At 32.1% G+C, this 11,604-nt stretch overlaps 4 non-coding genes across 4 annotated transcripts; all 4 read right to left on the bottom strand.

Annotated features, from left to right (window-relative positions):
• Positions 1-928: 928 nt before the first annotated feature.
• On the bottom strand, positions 929-1,081 carry LOC145845833 (5.8S ribosomal RNA). Its single transcript, XR_014370530.1, has one exon. It is a non-coding gene; the product is annotated as a 5.8S ribosomal RNA (ribosomal RNA).
• Positions 1,082-1,263: 182 nt separating this feature from the next.
• Positions 1,264-3,071, bottom strand: LOC145845858 (small subunit ribosomal RNA). Its single transcript, XR_014370553.1, has one exon. It is a non-coding gene; the product is annotated as a small subunit ribosomal RNA (ribosomal RNA).
• A 3,792-nt stretch (positions 3,072-6,863) lies between these two features.
• Positions 6,864-6,982, bottom strand: LOC145845825 (5S ribosomal RNA). The gene has a single exon (XR_014370522.1). It is a non-coding gene; the product is annotated as a 5S ribosomal RNA (ribosomal RNA).
• Positions 6,983-9,728: 2,746 nt separating this feature from the next.
• LOC145845824 (5S ribosomal RNA) lies at positions 9,729-9,847 on the bottom strand. The gene has a single exon (XR_014370521.1). It is a non-coding gene; the product is annotated as a 5S ribosomal RNA (ribosomal RNA).
• Between the last annotated feature and the right edge of the window lie 1,757 nt (positions 9,848-11,604).

Below are 11,604 nucleotides of genomic sequence, written 5' to 3'. Positions count from 1 at the left end.
CGTATTCCAGCGATCAACACGCAGCCTGTCCGAAGACCGACGCGGAATCTCTCCTCGGTCGCCGAGCCGAAGCTAATCGAACGCCTATAACACTCTTCCGAAGAAGAGCTACCTTGCGAACGACCAAAGTCAGCCCAGCAACCGGTCGCGGCCCTCGCCGAACGCTAGTGCAGCGCCGCGACGCCAGCGCAACCGTAAGAGTCTCCGAAGATCACTCAAACAGTAGGACAGCTCTCGCAGCGCCTGAAAACGTCCGGCGACTCGATGGGCGCCTCCGTTTGCCTCCAAGCGGTTTCACGTACTCTTTAACTCTCTCTTCAAAGTGCTTTTCAACTTTCCCTCACGGTACTTGTTCGCTATCGGTCTCGAGCCAGTATTTAGCCTTAGATGGAGTTTACCACCCGCTTAGGGCTGCATTTCCAAACAACCCGACTCCGGGAAAACCGCTAGGACGAATTACGACCGCCGCCAAGGGCCTAACACCCGCTCTGGGAAAAGGCCTCGATCAGAAGAACGTGGGCAGTCGTTGGTTCGCCGCATGCTGAATTCCATACGCTACATTTCCTCGCCCTCCAAAAAGGCTCGGATTTAGCGCTGGGCTTATCCCGCTTCACTCGCCGTTACTAGGGGAATCCTTGTTAGTTTCTTTTCCTCCGCTTAGTGATATGCTTAAGTTCAGCGGGTCGTCCCGCCCGATCTCAGGTCAAAAGTGATGTACTATAAAAGTACATGCGCTTTGTACGTCGGCCTTTTGAAGTCACTTAACTTATTCTCGAGCACCTACCGTCGTTGCTACCTCACCCGAGGCCAGCAGGCTGCTCACGCTTCAGCTGTGAAATCGCCAGACCAGCTGTCTTTGACGACACGCTCCTTAATACAGAAACGAGTCGCAGGCACTTTCAAACTAATGAAAGGATCGGTGTGTTAAAGACCCTGAGACGGACGTGGCCCCAGGATTACCCGAGGCCGCAATACGCGTTCAGAATATCGATGCTCAATGTGTCCTGCAATTCACATTACTTCTCGGAGCTAGCTCCGTCCTTCATCGACGCTCGAGCCGAGTGATCCACCGCTAAGAGATCTCTCGTGTTAATCAATCTCAATGCAACCAAAAAATCGTGTTCAAAAAGAAGCGGCCGCGCCAGCACTTGCGTGCTGAATTATTACTCCCGCTGTCAGGAAGCAACGCGACCGAACTATAACAGTTACAGGGCTCGGTCCCTTCGAAGAAGAGACGTCGCTTGAAATCAAATTTCGATTCGTTAATGATCCTTCCGCAGGTTCACCTACGGAAACCTTGTTACGACTTTTACTTCCTCTAAATGATCAAGTTCGATCGTCTTTTCGAACACCGGCGAGTGCGTTGCCGCACGTACCAGGCTCAATCGGAGGACCTCACTAAACCATTCAATCGGTAGTAGCGACGGGCGGTGTGTACAAAGGGCAGGGACGTAATCAACGCAAGCTAATGACTCGCGCTTACTGGGAATTCCTCGTTCAAGGGAAACAATTGCAAGTCCCTATCCCTAGCACGACCGGGGTTCAACGGATTACCAGGACCTTTCGGCCTAGGGAACACACGATGATCCGGTCAGTGTAGCGCGCGTGCGGCCCCGAACATCTAAGGGCATCACAGACCTGTTATTGCTCAATCTCGTGTGGCTAAACGCCACTAGTCCCTCTAAGAAGTTGTCTCCGACCCAATGGGTCGAGCAGCTATTTAGCAAGTAAGAGTCTCGTTCGTTATCGGAATTAACCAGACAAATCGCTCCACCAACTAAGAACGGCCATGCACCACCACCCACAGAATCAAGAAAGAGCTCTCAATCTGTCAATCCTCGCTGTGTCCGGGCCGGGTGAGATTTCCCGTGTTGAGTCAAATTAAGCCGCAGGCTCCACTCCTGGTGGTGCCCTTCCGTCAATTCCTTTAAGTTTCAGCTTTGCAACCATACTTCCCCCGGAACCCAAAGACTTTGGTTTCCCGGAAGCTGCCGGACAGTTCTTAAGTTCGACACTGCCCGATCGCTAGTCGGCATCGTTTAAGGTCAGAACTAGGACGGTATCTGATCGTCTTCGAACCTCTGACTTTCGCTCTTGATTAAAGAAAACATTCTTGGCAAATGCTTTCGCAGTCGTTCGTCTTGCGCCGATCCAAGAATTTCACCTCTAACGGCACAGTACGGATGCCCCCGTCCGTTCCTATTAATCATTACCTCGTGCTCCGAAAACCAACAAAATAGAACCGAGGTCCTATTCCATTATTCCATGCAACATTATACAAGCGTAAAGCCTGCTTTGAACACTCTAATTTTTTCAAGGTAAACTTGCCGGACCACCGCAACACTCAGTTAAGAGCACCGCGAAGGCACCGACCAACAAGAACAACGAGGCCAGTGCTAGCCTTTCGACCGACCAACCTCGCCGTCCCTATATCCAACTACGAGCTTTTCAACCGCAACAACTTAAATATACACTTTTGGAGCTGGAATTACCGCGGCTGCTGGCACCAGACTTGCCCTCCAATGGATACTCGTTAAAAAGTTTAAAGTGTACTCATTCCAATTGCAGGACCTCGTACGAGGTCTGCATTGTTATTTTTCGTCACTACCTCCCCGAGCCGGGAATGGGTAATTTGCGCGCCTGCTGCCTTCCTTGGATGTGGTAGCCGTTTCTCAGGCTCCCTCTCCGGAATCGAACCCTGATTCTCCGTCACCCGTTACAACCTCGGTAGGCCGATACCGTACCGACGATAGTTGATAGGGCAGTTGCTTTAATGAGATGTCGCCAGCACTAGGCCGTGCGATCCGCAAGCTTATCCAGAGTCACCATTGTAACGACCCGAAAGCCGGTTAGTTTTGGTCTGATAAATGCGCGCCTCACGTCAGTTCGGCGCTTTACGCATGTATTAGCTCTAGAATTGCCACAGTTATCCATGTAAAAGCGTACAATCAAATGAACCATAACTGATTTAATGAGCCATTCGCAGTTTCACTGTACGTGAGCTCGTACTTACACTTGCATGGCTTAATCTTTGAGACAAGCATATGACTACTGGCAGGATCAACCAGATAACTATCCGAGGGCTTTTAAACCCGTTGCTCGACTGAGCGTTTTTACTGTATAAATACAGACCTTTTCTATCACTCGGCTTAAAAGCCTTGCGAACGTTACTGAAAGTCGGCGCCGGCCTTTTGCTGTTTAAAGCGCCAGCCCGCGTCGACTGCAGCATGCAGCTATACAACTGACTGTTCTTTCTCCCGACCAACCGTTTGCCTTCTGCCGGTTAACTCGTCAGCAGCAACACGCCATCTGTCTGCTGCAGTTACCCGCCTCGAGCCGTGCCTGCCTGCGTCGGCTACTCGTCTCGACGACTTCGCAAAGCTATAAGCCTACCGCCGCTGGACGCTTGTAGTTTTTCATACGCTGCTCCAATGCGTTTACATAGCACGTTCGCCGCCGCTGCAATAGCCGCGCCTCGGGTGCTAAACAGTAATGCTTTAAGCCCGCTTTCTCGTCAAGTCGACCGAACGCACAAACACGTCTCTCTCACTAGTGTAAAGTAATGCATACGTGTATGATGCTCAAATGTTGTTGTTGAACTTTTTTTGCCGATTTTTCCCGATTTTTTTTAAATTTCTTTGTTTCTTTTCAATTTTTTTAATATTTTAAGCTTATTTATGCTACGTTTAAATGTTTTAATACTTTTTTTATACTTTATTTAATATGTTTAAAAGAAATAAATAAAAAATAATATATATAAACTACTTTTTTTTAATGTTTTAAATATGTTTGTTTATTATAAATAAACTTTATTTGTATTATTTTTTATTTAAACTTACTTTTTAAATCTTAATATTTGTTTTATCGTTTTAAGCACATTGCGATAAATATAATAAACAAAAAATTGAATAAAAATAATAATAATAATAAAAAAAAAAAAAAACATAAGCTTATTTTATATGTTTTATTTTATTTTTATTTAAACTTACTTTTCAAACCTTAATACTCGTTTTATTTTTTTAAGCAGATTGCGATAAATATAATAAACAAACAGTTAAATAAAAATAAAATAAAAAAGTCAAACATAAGCTTATTTTATATGTTTCATTTTATCTTTATTTAAACTTACTTTTTAAACCTTTATAGTTGTTTTATTTTTTAAGCACATCGCGATAGATATAATAAACAAACAATGAAATAAAAATAATAATAATAATAATAATAATAAATCATAAGCTTATTTTGTATGTTTCATTTTATTTTATTTAAAACTTACAATTTAAACCTTTGTATTTGTTCTATTCTTTTAAGCACATCGCGATAAATATAATAAACAAACAGTTAAATAAAAATAAAATAAAAAAGTCAAACATAAGCTTATTTTATATGTTTCATTTTATCTTTATTTAAACTTACTTTTTAAACCTTTATAGTTGTTTTATTTTTTAAGCACATCGCGATAGATATAATAAACAAACAATGAAATAAAAATAATAATAATAATAATAATAATAAATCATAAGCTTATTTTGTATGTTTCATTTTATTTTATTTAAAACTTACAATTTAAACCTTTGTATTTGTTCTATTCTTTTAAGCACATCGCGATAAATATAATAAGCAAACAATTAAATAAAAATAATAATAATAATAAAAAAATCATAAACTTATTTTATATGTTTCATTTTATTTTTATTTAAACTTACTTTTTAAACCTTTATAGTTGTTTTATTCTTTTAAGCACATTGCGATAAGTATAATAAACAAACAATTGAATAAAAATAATAACAAATAAATAAAACAATACGGCTAAACTATAAAAAGAAAACTAAATAACTGATAAATACTTGTAAAATATTATTTGAAACATGTATTTTGAAACCCAACACGATTGAAATATAATTATAGCAATAAATAAAAACTTTTTATAAACAATTCAAACAAATTTACAATAAATCTAATGTATTTTTTTATAACTTTCTTTTAACTTACCTTTTTATTGAATAAGCAACTAAGCTGATAGCATAATAACTATCAAGAATAACCTTAAAATAAATAATATATTTTTTATTTAATTATAAAGTAGTCTCCCTTTTTGCTTCTGGTTTAATCAAAGTTATATAACACATACTATAGTAAGTTAAATAAAGTAACTAAATAGAATTGTATAATTTAATAACTTTAAAATAACTATCAAAACAACTAAATATTTAGTATACAATTGATATGTAAATTGTGTAGTTAATTGAAAGTAGTCTCCTTATTTGCTTCTGGTTTTACTTAAGTTACATAACATTAAATAAACATATTTAATAAACGTAACCATCAATACTGTCATTTAAATAAAACTAAGTACAAATACATTGAATTAACATTGCTAGTATCTGTTGGTAACAATAAATAACCTATTATGACTCACAATACAACAGTGCGAAATTTATTTTTCATTTGATTTTTCAGGTATTTTATTTGTGGAAATAAACTATTTTATTACATTAGAAACTAATTGAATTTTTCCTATAACTATACCTATTATTATGTTTAATATGCTTAAAAGTATTAAATAAAATGTCGCGATTATATAATAAACAAACAATCGAACAAACAAACAAATAAAAATAAAAATGAACTATTTTTTTAAACTTATATTTCAACTATATGTCTTATTTTATTTTCATTTAAACTTACTTTTAAACCTCAGTATTTGTTATATATATTTAAACACAATACGATAAACTATAAAACAAACAACAAAATAATATAATCACACTAAGCAAATAGCTAGAATAAAAATAAATAGTTCAATATATATGTCATATTTCTTGCATTTTTAAAAACTTGTTACTTGTTAAACATATTTATTTAAACATGCTTCTTTAAAATATAAAACTAACAGTTCTACAAATAAAGAAATTAAAATTATAACATAACACAATACACATAACACTAACTTTTCATAAATTAGATATGCAAATATGAACAAAATAATAACTAAATTGTAAACTGTGAACTTATAATAATAATTGCATATTCACTATTCAGAATAGCTTTTTATTTAATACACAACTGGTTTGCAAATTGTGTAGTTTATTGAAAATATAATCCCGTTTTTGCTTCTGGTTTAAATAAAGTTATACAACACATACTAAAAGTGAATTAAATAAAGTAATTCACTACTATCTATTAAATAAAACTAATTTACAAAATACATTAAATTAAAGTGAACTTATAAACTTATAATAATAATTGCATATTCACATTTAAATATAGTATACAATTGTTTTGTAAATTGTGTTGGTTCCATTCAAGTACTCTACTTTATTGTTTTGTTTTAGTTTAGTTTAAGCCTAGTTATATCACATTCAATACACATAATAAAGTAAATCAAATAAACTCTATAAATTTAAACTAATTAGGAATACATTTAATTAACATAGAACATTAAAAAGACTTTGCTAGTATCTGTTGGTAACAGTAAATAACTTATTATGACTCACAATACAAAATTGCAAAATTTATTTTCGTTTGATTTTTCAAGTAGCCACGCTTTTACTTGTTTGTGGACAAAAAGACTTTTAAGTTTTAGTATAAAAGATATAATTGTATTAATTTTAACTCAGAAAATTGTACTCTACAAGATGGTGCCATTATTTTTTCGATATCTCAAACTGGTCAAACCACTTTTTTAGCGCTCTAATTGGTTTAAACAGCAAATAACGTTATCTGATTGGCATAGGTTTTTATTTGCTAATAACTAGATTTTTCTTTTCTTTTAAGCGTTAAAGAAATGTAAATAAACGAGTAATAAGTATAAATAGGTCAGAAAGAAAAATAATCCAAAAAAGATGAAGTCAAAAAGCAAAAGCCTACGGCACGTGGTATTCCCAAGCGGTCACCCATCTAAGTACTAACCACGCCCGACACTGCTTAACTTCCCAGATCGGACGAGATGGGGTGTGCTCAGTGTGGTATGGTCGTAGGCGTTTGAAAGCGTTTACAAGCCTTTATAAACCCTTCGGTTTGTTTAAAAAACATATTTGCATTTGATTTACAATCAATTTGATATTTTAAAATTATTCCTTATAAAATTTTAACCTGAATTAACTTTTTTTTTGTTTTTTTAATCAACAGTTACTCCCAAACTGTACTAAAACTGTATTGTAACTGTACAAAAGTGTTTGTTTAAATAATTGTTATCTATAAATTACCTAAGACCAGGACAAGTAGAAGTAAAGTTTATTGAATTATTATATTATTGAATAAAATAAAATCGTAAAATAAAATAATACAATATGTTTACAATTTGTCATTGATCTATCCATTTATGTTATTGCATTACAAATACAAACATTGCATACATTCAAGAGTATTATTCATCAATCTTTTCAATATAATAAGTTTTAAATTTATATTTATTTTTGAATAATTCCTGACATTTTAGATTACCTGAGATTTTTTTTTAGTTAAATTAATTTTAGTAATTAAATACTTGACGTTCGATTTTGTTTAATTTGATAACTCAACCATGTTTATTTTTTTTTACTAATTTAAAAGAACTATTAAACTAAAAGACATTACATACAGCTTCTAAAAGTTTTAAACACCTCAAAAAATATTATTATTTTAAAGATATATTAAAGAACTAAACAGATATTACTCCTAAAAAATCTTGTTAATAATATATAAAAAGTACTCAAAGTCAGACTCGGAAATATATATACTGTTGTATATCTTACTTGAAGTTCACTGTAATTGACACTAACAAAATTGACACTAACAAAATTATAAAAATCAACCTATTTATATAGCAAAATATTTCTTTATCTTTGACGTGGCGCGGTGGGTCAGTGGTCTCATCAGCTGACTCATAAGCAGAAGGTTGAGAGATCGAATCCCGCTAGTCGTCACGTAACACCACTATCGTTCAATGTTCGGGCTTCAAATTCTTTGAGATTATACTGTACTATTTATCTATCTAACTAATCTATCTAACAAATGTTGTTCAATCTAGGTTGTGGGTACTTGGGTCGAGTAATGCCTTTGACCTACAATCTGTTGTTGATTGTCAACATTCCTCTATCTATCAATAATGATTATATTCAATATTAAATGTTGATTAATTCAGTTGTAAGAAAACCAGTGCGCTGGTTAGGTTGGGTAAGGCCTTCGACTTACAATCTTGGGGATTATCAACGTTCATCACAAGTACAGTAACGATCTCATTGAATTTCCAGTTGGAACATTGGATTGTAGTGGTGGCCTACTTTGTAGGTTTTTTGCCTAGTTTGTTTTTTGCCTAGTAGTGTTTGCCTAGTTTGACAAACTATTGTATATATATTGTATAACTTTATTTGTATTATTTTTTATTTAAATTACTACTTATTATTAAAGAATTAAATTTTCTTAGAAAAAAAAACTATGTATTTTAACTAATGCTTATTTTATATGTTTTGTTTTATTTTTATTCAAACTTACTTTAAACCTCTGTATTTTTTATACAATACGATTAAACTATATAACAGAAAAATAATTAAATAATCAAACTATTGAATAAGCAGTTAATTAGTGTGTTTTTTATGCTTCTTTCATTTTTAACTTACTTTTTAACCATATTTCTTTTATTAAAGTATAAAACTAACAGTTACTAAAATAAAATAATCATAAAGCCAATACACAAAACACTAATTTAAATATGCAAACATGAATATAGTTATGAAGTAAAGTTATTCAAAGCTTATAATTGTGAAGCTTTTGTATAATATTTCAACTACAGTGAACTTCAAGTAATTTAATAAGTTTTTTTTTTGTAATAACTACAAAATTGGTATTTTATTTTATTATTAGCAACTAAATATTTATATTTATTATACTTAAAAAAAAACTTCTATACTAACTCTAATATTGATATTTCAAAGCATATTAAAACATACAAACTTTACCAACTAAATATTTATTTTTATTTTTATTATTATAACTTTCAAACATAAGCTTGTATACCTTATATACCTATATACCTCATATAGTAGGCTTGACATAACATAACATTATTTAATTCTTTTTGTTTGAAATAAACTCATTTAGTTATTAGTAAATTACAACATAAATGTTTATAACAATAAAACTAAGATTTAGCTTTTGAGTTAGTAAACTTTGATAGTTTTCTTTTAATAGTTTAACAGTCCTTATTTAAGTTCAAACAAAATTGCTGTATATTTAATACACATACAAAAGTAAACTAAGTAAACGTAATTCAATAGTTTCTATTAAGTAAAAGTAATTACAAATACATTAAGTTAATACAAAACTTTAAATAGCTTTTGCTAGTATCTGTTGGTAACAGTAAATAACTTATTATGACTCACAATACAAAAGTGCAAAATTTATTTTCGTTTGATTTTTCAAGTAGCCACGCTTTTATTTGTTTGTGGACAAAAAGACTTTTAAGTTTTAGTATAAAAGACTAATTGTATTAATTTTTACTCAGAAAATTGTACTCTACAAGATGGTGCCATTATTTTTTCGATATCTCAAACTGGTCAAACCACTTTTTTAGCGCTCTAATTGGTTTAAACAGCAAATAATGTTATCTGATTGGCTTTTGGTTTTTGTTTGCTAATAACTAGAATTTTCTTTTCTTTTAAGCGTTAAAGAAATGTCAATAAATGAAAAATAAGTGTAAACAAGTCAGAAAGAAAAATAGTACAAAAAAGATGAATTCAAAAAGCAAAAGCCTACGGCACGTGGTATTCCCAAGCGGTCACCCATCTAAGTACTAACCACGCCCGACACTGCTTAACTTCCCAGATCGGACGAGATGGGGTGTGCTCAGTGTGGTATGGTCGTAGGCGTTTGAGAGCGTTTACAAGCCTTTATAAACCCTTCGGTTTGTTTAAAAAACCTATTTGCACTTAATTTACAATCGATTTGATATTTTAAAATTAATCCTTATAAAATTTAATTTGATGTAAGTATTTTTTTTATTAAAACCTTTTTTTTTTTTGGTGTTTTAATTACAATTACTCCCTGTAACTTTATTAAAGACTTTGTTTAAAAGATTGTTAACTATATTCTATGTTTAATAATATGATAATTAGAAGTAAAGTTTATTAAGTGATTAAAATAAATAAGAATTATTGTTAAAATAAACATTTCGGTAACATGTTGTGTTAGTTTGTTTTACTATTTCTCATTGTTCTATTTATAGAGTTCAAGAATATTTATAGTTAGTTAGAGTTTTCTAAAGAATATCTCATACTACATCAGATTTTACGATTAAATAATTTATAACTTATAATTATATAATTATAGATTATACAATAAATATAACTTAATTTAAGGTAATAAAATATTTGACGTTTAATTTAATAACTCAACTATGTTTATGTTATAAAATGATAGTATATAATACACATACATTATAATATAATAATATGTATAACTAGTTGTTTACTTTAAAATGAATAATTAAGTGGAAGAATTAAAAGAACTCACATTTTTGAAGAGAGCGTGGAAAACCAGAATATTCTTTTGAAACATTTATTAAATTATCGATAAATATAAAATACAACAGAATTAAACATATAAACGTAACTGTGGTTGCCTAGAAACTAAACAAGAAGTTTTTTAATAAAAATATAAAATAATTATTATATAGAAGTAAAATAAAATAAAAGTAATATAAATTATATATTTTAACTAAAAAACAAAGCACGAGCGATATTAGCGCAATGTCAGAGTATGAGTTTATAATAAAGGAATTGCTTCCTTGGTGTTGATACTTACCTTATTCAAATAGAATACATATTCAGCGATCAGGCTTGTATTTATCTTAGCGCGCGTAACACAACGTTTGTGGGTTTTGGCACACTTTTGTCGATAGTGGGCGCCCCGCCTCTTAAGTACAGAAATTTCGGGAATTTTCGATTTTTGGAATTCTGACTCGACAGATCGTTTTTGTTTGGTCCGGAGACCCCGTAAAAAATTTTTCAGCCCATTTGAAGCATGATGAAAAAATGTTATTTCGACCCCCTTTTTTTAGGGGTTACGGGGACATCGACCCATTTTTTGGGAATAAAAAACTCCTAGAAAAGGACCACTTTTCTTCTTTTTTCGAATTTCGACTTTTTATTTTTTTGGAAAATTTTTCTATTTTCTTTGTTTGTTCTATTATAAGGTCGAAAATATTTTTTTTGAGCTTCGCAACGCATAAGGACTAACGTAAGGTAAGTTTTAAGGATTTTTTTTTTCGATAATTTTTTCTATATTTTTTGTTTGGTCCATTACAAAGTCGAAAATATTTTTTTACGGCTTCTAAACGCGTGTAGATTAACCGTAGGGTAGGTTATTTCGAAATTTTAATCTTTCAATATTAATAATATTTTACTAAATTGTTCGATTATGAGGTTTTTATGGCTCTTTCAGCACCCAATAAGTACATTAGAAAATAAAACATGAAATAAAAACATCAACTAAAATGAAAATAACATATTCTGTGAAAAAACCTACGAAAATTCTTTATGAAATTTTCTTTGTCACATAATTGGAAGCTAAGAAAAACCGGAAAATAATTCTTCTTGAGCCATTTTTTTGTATGATAAATAGTAT

Source organism: Thalia democratica, unplaced genomic scaffold (genome assembly GCF_965202585.1).
Source record: "Thalia democratica unplaced genomic scaffold, ktThaDemo2.hap1.1 HAP1_SCAFFOLD_171, whole genome shotgun sequence".
Taxonomy (NCBI): Eukaryota; Metazoa; Chordata; class Thaliacea; order Salpida; family Salpidae; genus Thalia; species Thalia democratica.
Note: the sequence above shows the minus strand (reverse complement) of the source record. Positions and strands in the feature narration are given on the sequence as shown.